The following is a 12,370-nucleotide window of genomic DNA, read 5'->3' as shown; positions in this document are numbered from 1 at the left end:
TAGGGAGATGCAAGAGAGTGCATGTGTGTGTGTGTGTGTGTGTGTGTGTGTGTGTGTGTGTGTGTGTGTGTGGGTGCGTGCACACATTCCACTCTGTTCTTCTGACACGTCTTTGTGGGTGTGTCGCTCGCCGAAGAGAAGCTCAGCATTTTTTCCGTTTTCTCTCAAGAGCATGACAGAACCACAAAGAGACAGAGCAACAAATCCAATTCCAATAGAAATAATAATAATAATAATTGGGTTGGATCGAACAATATTAATAAACATTGCAGTAAGGCATTGCACAAAAGACATTTAAACATGTTAACATCGCATTGATGGCACTGTGGTTTCAACTCCCCTCAACTGTCCAGATATTTGCCTCATTTTTTTTTGGACTCTCCCTTGTAAAATTTGAGGTTTTCTGTCAAATTACTGAGGACTGAAGTCACTCAGTAGTGATATAGATTTGAATTTTCAGATTTCATGTTCTTCAGAAAATACATGTTAATACATATCCTGTTATTCCAGCAACTTTTTAAGTTTATAAGAACAATATTTAAAGTGTGTACCTATTTTTGCACCATTGTCCCCAATGCTTTTAAGCTTTTTTTCAGATTTATTGGGCTAAGAGGTTGAGAGGACACCCCAGACCATGCTTAAAAATTTGCTCTGTCCCCCAGTCCCTCCTCAGCTGGCAATTTAGAGAGAAAAATACACTTAATGAATAGTTCAGGGAATGCACGTCAATTAACATTCCCTTATTCCGCCAATTTTTGAAGTTACCAGTTATTATTAAAAGTGTCCCTTATTATTTCTGAAACCCTCCTAGATTCCAGAGGTGAGATGTTGAGAACTCTTTTCCTGCACCATTTTATAGGTGTGTTGTAGTTTGTAACATGGTGTTTCTAATTTATTTATTCCAAAATATTTTCCAGTTTATCATGGAATAAGCAAGGGAAACAGAGCAACATTCACAGTTACTGCCTGTAGTCTGCTGCAGTCATTCTCCCACATTTTAGGTGTGCTTGTCTTATCTTTTTTTTTAACTTTTACTGTCAGACAATGAATGGGTTTTAGTGACAACAGGCTGCAGTTGCAGTTAGGAAGAAGGTAGGATACAGAGAGGCACTGAAGCTGCCATCAAACCTTGGTCATTATAACTTCTGCAATCTCTCCAGCCCTGCCCAGCATCCCATTGTTGGTAATCCCAGCCAATTACAACAGCATGCAGGTGTGGCTATGCCCTTAGCCATTCTGCTGCAGCTGTAGGGTTAAGTAGAAAGTTTTATTGTTTTGTAAGTTGGGCAAGGGACTGCTCTTCTGTGCCCAAAATGTGGTGTGTATTAAAATGGGAGTGATCCTGGACAAGTAGGATTAATTATTACAACAAGATTTAATGCTGAAAGAAATGTACAGGACCTTACAACAGAGGCAGAATTTGCTGTTCAACAATTAGCAGACGATCCTCAGTCTGTTGCTCAACAAGAAATTACTTGGTGTCTCCCGCTGCATGGACTTCTGAGGAGTTACCAGACCTTGTAGTGTGCATGTTGCAGGGAGGCCGTACTGCTAACATTTTTAATGATTACTATACACCCAGATTGCAAATGTCACACTGAAAAAAAAAATAGTGCAAACAGCACAGCTGATCTGTGCAGTTGAAAAAGGCTTTTGGAAATGTGTGTTCCATCATGGTGCCTTTTGGACTCTGCATTCATGATCATGTGTATGCGCACATGCGCGCGCGCGTGTGTGTGTGTGTGTGTGTGTGTGTGTAGGAAATAATGTAGGGAGATAGAGTAGTGTGTGTGTGTGTGTGTGTGTGTGTGTGTGTGTGTGTGTGTGTGTGCATCCCGGTCTGTCTCTCTATGGTTCTGTCACGCCTTTGTGGGTATGTCCCTCACTGACGAGAGGTTCTGCATTTTTTTCCGCTGTCTGTAGAGAATGTAACAGAACCACAGAGGGACACAGCCACAAAGCCAATTTCAATAAAAAGCATTCTAAAAAATATCTAAAATCACTAGTCCAACACACATCAATCCTTACCAGTGGCGATATTCACCCTAATCCAGGCCCAACAAAACTCATCGCAAAAGAAAACAAAGTCAATAGTACTGAACAAAATCAAACAACACCTTATCCATTTAACAGTAGTCAACTAACTTTCATTACTCTAAATGCTAGAAGTATTTGTAATAAAAATCACAAAACCCCATGCTTGCATAGCTGTTTAAAAACCTATCATCATAGCCATAATAGAAACATGGCTACAACCAAATATTAGCAGCACTGAAATATTACCACCTAACTATAGCATAATTAGGAATGACCAAACTAAAAGGAAATGTGATGGTGTAGCAATAATATACCCAGGTTGTCTCAGCCTAATCCCTTAGAACACCCCCATACCAGAATTCAATAACACATAACTTCTTATCACTTTCCTTAAACTAAACAAACACAAACAAATCTGTATTATTACCTTATATATTCCTCTAAGGCAATAATATCAGTGTATTAGAAGACATTCTACACTGGACCTCAACTTCTATCCCTTATGAAACCATCACACTAGGAGATATTAATATTAATTGTCTTGACCTTATATCTACCTCCCCTAAATTTAGCATAAATCTTGTTGGATGCAAACAATTGAAAAAAACTCCAACATACTTTAACAAAAACTCAAATTGCATACTAGACTGGATCTTAGTATCTGATCCCACTAAATTTACCTCGTATGGCACCATATCAAATCCCCTCAGTGACCGTCTCCCTGTCTTTAGCAAATGTCATGCACAAAATCCTCCAAAACAGCAAACTATAAAAACGATTTACAGCACAGCAAATTTTAACCCTCAAATATTCAACAATATCTTCTCTTCAGTAAATTGGAGTATACTAAGAAATATCCCACTAGATGATGCCGTTGAGAACATTAACTCATTATTTCTTAACATCATCAACAAAATGGCACCCCAGAAATAAAAGAATAAAAACAAGAGATGCACCCTAGTTAACTAACACTATGACAAGACTAATGCAAACTAGAGATAAAGTCTATAAAAATTGGAAGATAAAACCCCACAAAACCTCCAACAATATAAAAGTCTTCTTAACCAGGCCAAAAGACAGATAATCTCTGACAAAAAAACATACTATAGCTAATGCCAAAATAATCACAAAGCCAATCCCAAGAAATTCTGGTTAGCCATCAAGAAAATATTGCAACCAGAGCAAAAATATAATCCCAATCCATGTCCAAATAGTACAACTCTGAGCAATGCTACACAAGTTGATACCTACTTTGTAGACAGCATAGCATCTATTACAAAACAACTTAGTCATAGTACTGCAGATCACAAACAAAAAGCAATGATTACATACTCATTTACACTTCAACCATTATCTACAGCCTATATAAAAAAACTCTTAAGCAAACTAAAAATATGTTCTTCCTCTGCAGATAATTTACACAGTGAATTCCATAAAATAACAGCAAGCAGCATATGTTACCCCATATCCATACTCATAAATAGATCCATACAGAAAAGCTATGCCCCCAAAATCTGAAAAAAATCATATACCATTCTCCTCCATAAAGGCTGTACTTCTACAAACATCACTAATTTCAGACAATAGCTATCCTATCTCACCTCTCTAAAATCTTAGAAAAAATTATTGACAAACAACTCATATAATACCTCAATGAAGAAAAACTTTGAACTGAAACCCAGCATGGTTTTCAATCCTACCATAGCACAAATACAGCTCTTATAGCTTTAAAAGATACATTGAACAAGTCCAGAGATAGTGATCAACTTGTCTCTGCCATATTCCTTGACATATCAAAGGCCTTTGATACGGTCAGCCATACTAAATTACTAGAGTAGATGTCAGCCTTAGGTCTAACACCAAACACCCTAAACTGGTTCAACAGTTATCTCACTGATAGAAGCCAATTAGTAAAATGGCAATCAGTGCTCTCACCTTTTCTCCCTCTCAACACTGGTGTCTCACAAGGGTCAGTCCATGGTCCTCTCCTCTTTAATATCCTAACAAATCCTCTACACACTTGTACACAACATGCTTCTCTCATACAGTAAACTGATGACTCAACACTGATATGAACTTCCAAGAACCATACACACCTCAACCAAATTACACAAGAATCCCTCACTGCCACTGTAAAACGGTTACAAAGCTCCCAACTCCTGCTTAACCCAAAGAAAACCAAACTTTTACTTTTATATACTAAATCTCTGTTTTATGAAAAACACAACTTTAAAATAAACTCCCTCAATAATACCACTATAGAAGAGGTTACCAGTACAAAACTATTAGGATTGACCATAGACAACAAGCTTAAATTTAATTTACACATACAAAATGCCATCAAAGAACATATCAAAAACTCGGCTTGCTCTCCAGAGCTAGAAACTTCTTCACCTCCACATCCAGATACACCTCTGCAAATAGTTATCTTCTGCCTTCTCTTCTTTATGGAGCCCCCATCTTCACTAATCTTCATATCTCACTTACTCAAAAACTTGAACAGTGTTACAATAAAATAGCCAGATTTGCATTAAATTCTCACTGCCATACCCATTATCAATGGCAGATTTAGGCTTTGGCAGAGGGATGCGTGCCTCCCCTTTTGCTACCATAAGTTATATGCAGTAAAAGCATGCACAAAAAAAAAAAAAAAAAAAAGCTCAGCAAATCTTTAAACGTAAAAACAATGTAACGCCAAAAGCAGCACATTGGTAGTACATTTTTAGACTGATGGGGGGACAGCCCAGCCTCTTCCTTGCAGTCCTGCTGACTCATCATGTGAGCACAGTGGTTATTAGCTACAAGATGGAAAACTTCTTTTTTGGAACTTTCAGACATTGAAACATTCAGCCGCAGGGTGCTGTGAAATTGTAGACTCCTAACAAAATCTTACTTTTTGCTGTCTGCTTTGTTTTACACAAATTGTACTGTTGATCTCACAAGTGTATTTTTTTATGTACAGCCTACTATCATATCTTGTGTGCATCTGTATTTATTGTATTGCAAGACATGTGCATCCTCATTGCAATATAAGTATTCTCCATACCTCTCAGCCTCTTAGTGCAAGAAATCTGCACAAAGCCTGATAAAATGGAGGGACAAAGGCTCAGAAATAGGGACATGTTAATTGTTGTTGTAAACTTAGAAAGTTGCCAGAGTAACAAGGTTTGTTTTAACATACATTTTCTAGAGGATTTGAAGTCTGAAACTCAAATGTATGCCAATATTTAGTGACTTCAATCCTCAGATCATCCCAGTGATTTGCTAGAAAAACATAAATTTTATAAGGAACAGACCAAAAATATGAGCCAAAAATCTGGATATTTGAGAGGTGTGGTATTCTCCATTTAATGATGTTATCTTGGTGAATGAGTTGTTTTGAAAGAAGACAATTTCTTTTAATGTACACCATACCTCTCAACCTCTTTGAGCAAGCAATCTGGACAAAGCCACAAATAATGGGGGGAACAAAGGCCCAAAAATATGGACACGTTTTTAAATATTGCTCTTACAGACTTAGAAATGTGATAGAATTACAGGTTTTGCATTAGCATTATTTTTTCTGAAATATATGGAGTCAGAAACTCAACTATCTGCTATTATTTTCTCACTTTAGTCCTCAATGATTAGCCAGTGATTTGCCAGAAAACCACATATTTTTGAGAAACAGACCAAAAATATGAGGCAAAAATCTGGACAGTTGAGAGGTATGATGTACACATTCCCTTCGCAATGTACATGCTCCATTAGTAATATATTTTAAATGCATGTTTTTTTCTTGTTTCTTCTGTTAGATACTCAGTGTACCACATTATCATCTAACTGGCAGTTTCCAGATAAGTAAATGTACAGAAAACTGGTAAGTCCAAAGGAAATGATTCAAAGTTTGAAATGGAAGCTTTTCAGATTTTTAATAATTCAGGAGTGTATTTTTCTAGGAGCAAACCAGAACAATATGTGCTAATATAACCTGTGAAGATGAGCAATAGGCCTGTGCACAGTATGCGTCTAGTTTGCTGGGTTATGCATTTGCAGGCAGAGGTCTTCTATTATTTGAACAGTTAGCACAATTATCAGTTTATAGTTATTATTAGTAGTAGTATTATGCACCCTTGACTTGGATGATTCTCCGCTAGTGCCAGTTACCTTTCCTGCCCCCCCCCCAACAGTTTATAGCTATTTTGCCATATATTTATTCATTTAGCATTTATATACTTCTGGTAGGAAGAAAGTGCTCCCATCAGTTATAATAGAATAAAATGCAAAGTGGTACTGTCTGCTACATTTACATATATTTGAATGAAACAATAAAATACATAAGTTGAATTGTGTTAACCCATTTTTAACCTGCACAGCATGCTGCAACAAGAAAGTAAATGCCAGCCTTCTTACCTTTCCTTAGCTTGGGGGGGAATACCAGCTATGTCTGACTTTGAGAGGAGACATAAATTATTCTTGGAGGGGCTACCAGCTATGTCCAACTTGAAGAGCAGTGATAACAAGCCATTCATTCATACCTCTCAGCTTTCTCAAATTTTGCAGAACATTCTTGATTTTGCCTTATATTTTTACCTGAGCCCCTGATAAAATGTTCAAATTTTCAGGTAAATTACAGAGGATTACAGGGGTCAGTAATGCCAGACATTAGAGAATCAGATGTTAAGTTGTTCAGAAAATGCAACTTGATACAGAATCTGCTGTTTTTTAACCTAAGTAAATTACAGTGGTATTTAAATAAGAAAGATGCCCTTGATTTTGGACCCCTGGCTCCTCTTCTATTATTTTTGCTTTTGATCAGAATTTTGAGCAAAGAAGTTGAGTGTTATTATTTACTGACTCAGTTGTATTCATATTGGTGCTGTATTCTTCAGTAAGTGCAGAAATGATAAGTTGTAACAAGGGGTTTTGTTCCCTGCAGCAAAATGACTGCATTTAAGGGATGACGACCACACTTCGGCATTTTTATTTCTTAAGAGCATTTCAGTTTCCTTGGATGATCCATTGCAGCCAGGACCCTCATATGTTTAGCAATCCATGGCAAAGGTAGTATAGGGATAAACTGCAATTTTAGGAACAGCTCTCAGTGTCTAATGAACTGTACTGTCACCATGACTATCGACAGACAACATGCTGTTATTATGTTTCCTTTTTATTCATTTCAAAATGGTTACTACTTTAAATACTTTGTGGAGGAAATATGTTTGCCTTTAGACATGATTTTTTACTATAGTGTTATTTCATTTTGAATTTTCAGATTTTTTTAACAGCACCAGGGTTTTATTTTCTCAGAAGTTCAAGCTTGGTGCTTTTTCCAGTCATTTGCTTTGCTAATCTGATGTGTAGCATTTCAGGAACTTTAATAGCTTTTTAAATACCTTTATTGAATTATTACTTGTGCTATAGGCAAATTTAAATTTATATAAATGTAATCAAACTGTATTAAGTTCACATTTACAAACATTATAATTCACATATATTGTTATATATCATATACCCTAAACAACATTGCATAAATTATTAATTCCTGCCTTTTTAAACCACATTCCTCCCCTGTATGTATTGTCCCCACAATTCCCATTTTTTTCCTGTGTAGTTTGCTCCTACACTTTTCTAAATATCTCAATTCCAGTTGTTTTATCTCTGTTACTATATTCAGTACTTTTAGCACAGTTGGTTTAGATTTTGATTTCCATTTTCTAGTAATTGCATTTTTTGGCAGCCACCAGAATTAGACTCAGTAAGGCCTTACCATGTCTAAGTAATTTCAGTTCTTTACCATAGCTCAGAAAAATCATTTCCCTCGTCACACCAATCTGCCCACCCAGCATCTCTGACATCATAGCGTGCAGGCAATCATTAAAGTCTGCCAACTCATTGTGCTCCCAGAAAATATGTTCCTAGTTACTTCTTTCTTCCATGTCACACCTCCAACATTTGCTGTCTACCTGAGGAAAAATTCTCTGGAGTCTACTTGATGTATAAAAATATCTATGTAAACATTTCCATACAAAAATCCTAAATCTTTTAGACTTTGTTGCCTATTTGGGAGACATACATATATCCCCCATTGTTTCTTTGTGAATTGCTTATCCGATCTCTCTTTCCAACCCTTTCTAAACATCTCTAATTGACTATTATAGTCATCATACAATATTTTTATATGCTCTACTAATTATTCCCTCTTTAAGTGCAGCTTCTGTTCTAGATTCCACTAAAAACTCTACTGGTGCCGGTCTTTCATTTAGGCCCACCCCTATTTCTTTCTCTTTGCCTATACTCTGATATCAATCCTTGATAAGGAAGGCAATCTCTAACTTGCGGTCCAAATAAATTCTTGGCATCTTCCCATTCTATTACATTTCCCTCTCTAGTTATTTGCTCTCAGTACCTTGGTTCCCCTGCCAGTTTTCTCCAATAAATTCCAGCCCCTTCTTGCCTATTGTCTGTATCCCTAATTGTAGTCATCCCTATCGGCAAAATCTCCTTTTTCCATTCCTGTGATGGCTTAGTTCTTAGAATACTTTCTGATACTTTATGAATATAATATTCTGTATGATTATTTTTATTCTCCGTAAAGGTCTGCATCCAAAATCTCAGTCTCTCCTTATTCCTTGAGCTTCACCCCTATTTCATCATCATCCCTTTACACTTTGAATTATCATTTTCTGCTTGCGCTATGTATAGGAGCTTTAACTGTGTAGCTCTGAAATACCCCTTCAAATCGGGCAATTCCAAACCACCCTGTTCCACTGGAAGAATCGGCTTATCCCATGTGACTCTTGCCATCTTCCCCTCCCAGATAAAGTCCTTCAGCTCTTTATTAATTGCTATCCACAACTTCTCCTCTGGCTGATAAAAGTATGTCTGACATGCATAAGAATAAAGGGGCTAAAAACATTTTAACTGCTTGTATCTTACTATCCATATCCATATAACAGAGTTTCCATTTTTTCAGTTTTTGTATTATCTTTTGTTTAGTCTTTTCCCACACAGGCTTAGCTGCCATACCGGAATCATTTTTTATCCATACGCCTAAATGCTTTATTTTATCATGTCCCCATAAATATGGATATTGCTGAACCAATTCATGTATGGGCACATCATTTACTGCTATTACCTTTGTTTTTAGCTTCATTAATTTTGTATCCTGAAAAGATTTGAAACCATCTCAAAATGTTCCACAACACTGTAATGTCCCTCTATGGTTTTGTTAGGTATAAAATAATATTATCTGCAAAGAGAGCCAGCTTTTCTTGACTATCATAGAAATTATATCCTTGAATTTCTGAATCCTTTATTTTCTTTGTCAGTGGTTCTAAATATAATGCAAATAATAAAGGGGAAAGGGGACACCCCTGCCTAGTTCCTCTGCTCAAGCAGAATTTATCACAAAGGACCCCACCCACTTTAATTTTCCTCCTTCAATCCCTCGTATATCCTCCTAATCAACCTTATAGTTTTATCAGGAAATGAAAATGCTTCCATTACCCTGCTCATAAAGTCCCAGCTTACTCTGTCAAATGCTTTCTCTGCATCAAGACCCACCAACAAGAGAGGTATTTTCTTACATTCTGCTTCCCTCTGGATCATCAATGTTCTGTTAATGTTGTCAGATGTTTGCCTCCTCTCCCCAAAACCACATTGATCCATATCTATCAATTTTGGCACCACTTTTGCCATTGCTATTATAGACACAGACACTTTATAATTATGGTTTAATATTGAAATGGGCCTGTATGAAGCTGGATCTGATGGATCTTTACCCTCTTTAGGTATTACAGCTACCACCACTTTCTTCCAGGATGTTGGTGCTTCCCCTCCTTCTCTTAAAATACTGTTAAACAAAACCTTCCAGATCTTTATCATTTTTTCCCTCTTAGCTTCCAAACTTCCACAGGAATGGCATCTATTCCCGGAGACTTTCCTGTAGATTGGTTATACATAACCATTTTTTATCTCATCTCCTCCTATTGTGTTAGTAATTGAGACTCATCTACCACTAACCTTGCCATATTTAATTCTTCCATAAGCATTTCCATTTCTATCTTTTCTTAGTTTCCATATTTCTCCACTTTATACAGACTTTCATAAAATTTCCAAAATATTTCTAATACTTCTTCAGGATCTCTTGCTACCTTCCTTGTTATAGAAGCTTGGTGACAGCCCTTTCTACTTTCTTTTGCCTGAGTCACTGAATTAAAAGTTTCTGCCCTCTAGAGTTATTATCAAAAACAGTTGCTTATCAGTAATCTTTTTAAAACTCATGCATATTATTGAGGTAATGCCTTATTTTCTGTTTAGCATTCTGCAGTTGACCCTGTTCTTATTCTGTGATATTCCACCTATTCTGCGATACTTTACCATTTGTCAATCCCTCTAAATAACGCTTTCTTTCCTTTCCATGTTTTTCTGTCAAACTTTCTCTCTTGAAATGTGCTTCTTTCTTTCCTTTCCATCTTTCTTACCTAGCAGTTGGAATACCATGATCACGAAGGTGGTTTCCACAGTATGAGGCTCTTCCATTGCACTTTTTGGTTGGGTAGACCCCTGTGATTTCCACAACTGTGGGAATCTCCACTGCATAATTTATGGTAGTGTGGGACTGCATTTGTGCAGTTCCCTGAACTTAAGCTAACAAACAAACAAACAGATCTGTTTTTTTTTTTGTTCTACCATGCCTAGATCACAAGTCTGTATTTCGAACTGACGTTGTACATTCCATTCCCCACTCTCCTAACTCAGTAACAGCCAATCGTTTACTCTTGCATTACACATAGGTTCATAGGTTCATAGGTTGGTATTAGGCTATCAGCCCTAGGGCCTATATAAGCCTAGCCATAACAATTCCCTGGCTATTTCTTCCCACACTATTTACTTCCCTGGACCCCTATCTAGCAGGGTGACTGACGTGATCCCCGGGGTGAATTTCCTTTCTCCCATCCAATCGTCAAGGTTCCTTTTGAAGAGGGCCAAAGAGGCACTCTGCTTGACATGTATGGGCAATCTATTCCAAAGTCTGGGGAGTCTCTGGGTCAGGAACCTATTCCTCCAGCATGTTTTGTTTATTGTGATGACAAGGTTTAGATCCCTGGAGTGTGTGGCTCTGAGGGATTGGGATTTCTTTAAGTGTAGCATGTCCAACAGCTCTGGGTTTGACATGGCCTTGTATGTTAAGCAGAGATCGCCTCTGAGTAGACGATATGCGACAGAGTATAGCTGGAGTTTTTCAAGGCGGTCAGCGTTGGACATCTGCTTTAGGCCTGTGATTCTTTTAGTGAGGTATTTCTGTGGCCTTTCCAGTTGTTGCAGATGTCTTGAGAGGTACATACCAAATGGGGCGTTGTATTCTATAACGGGTCTAATGAGGGATGAGTACAGTGGGACAATGACCTCCTTTTTTCTGGATGAAAACCCCTTAGTGATGAGGAGTGCCACATAGAAGGATTTCCTGACTGTTGTGGTGATGTGGTTATCGAAGGTGAGACCACTGTCCACCTGTGTCCCTAAGTCTCTTATCACACTTTCGGTGTTTAGTGTACTGCCACCTATATGGTAATTCACGGGTACATGTTTTTTCTCAAAGGGGATAACTATACATTTCTTGGCATTGAGCTTGAGCCCATGGCTCTGGCACCAAGCATCTGTTTCTGTAAGGCCCTTTTGTAGAGTATCCACATCATTTGGGGATTCAATAATGGCTCCCAGTTTGCAGTCATCTGCGAACTTTGTTAGCCAGAGTCCCTTAGTGTTGGCCTGTACTTCAGAGAAGTAGATGCCAAGCAAGAGCGGTCCCAGGACACTTATTTACAACACTTACCTTTTTCTCTAGAAGTACTTCTTTTCTGTCTTACTCTCTCAAAACACACTCCTTCTTTCATTTCCATTTCTCTCTCTCAAACTTTCTTTCTTGAAATATGCTTCTTCCTTTCCTTTCATTCTTTTCCTTACTTTTCCCAAATCTACGTTTGTCACTAACCACATACACCACTGCCAGGTTGTCAGAAGCCAAAGGCATACTTACATTGCAGGAGAAATACAACAATCAAGAGGGTAGTTTCCCCAGAATGAAGCTCTTCCATTGTAAACTTCGGTTGGGTAGACCCCTGTGATTTCTCCAAATGTGGGAAACTCAAATGCATAATTTATGACAGTGGGGGACCATGTTTGTGCAGTCCTCTAAACTTAAGCTAACAAACAGATATGTTTTTTGTGTTCTACCATGCCTAGCTTTCAAGCTTGTATTTCTAACCAATTTTATATATGTGACGATTGGGGAGAGTTGGGCGAAGGCTGCCAGCCTTGTCAAATAGAATTTAATATATAATTCTATCAA

The 12,370-nt window shown here is 37.6% G+C and overlaps 2 non-coding genes across 2 annotated transcripts; both read left to right on the top strand.

The window, feature by feature from the left end:
- Window positions 1-10,494: 10,494 nt before the first annotated feature.
- On the top strand, window positions 10,495-10,660 carry LOC122812394. The gene has a single exon (XR_006366408.1). It is a non-coding gene; the product is annotated as a U1 spliceosomal RNA (small nuclear RNA).
- Window positions 10,661-12,050: 1,390 nt separating this feature from the next.
- Window positions 12,051-12,216, top strand: LOC122812402. The gene has a single exon (XR_006366414.1). It is a non-coding gene; the product is annotated as a U1 spliceosomal RNA (small nuclear RNA).
- Window positions 12,217-12,370: the final 154 nt, after the last annotated feature.

The sequence above is a fragment of the Protopterus annectens genome, chromosome 9.part0 (genome assembly GCF_019279795.1).
Source record: "Protopterus annectens isolate FY-2018-M chromosome 9.part0, PAN1.0, whole genome shotgun sequence".
NCBI classification, from domain to species: domain Eukaryota; kingdom Metazoa; phylum Chordata; order Ceratodontiformes; family Protopteridae; genus Protopterus; species Protopterus annectens.
The sequence above is the reverse complement of the archived record's forward strand: the minus strand, read 5'-3'. Positions and strand labels throughout refer to the sequence as shown.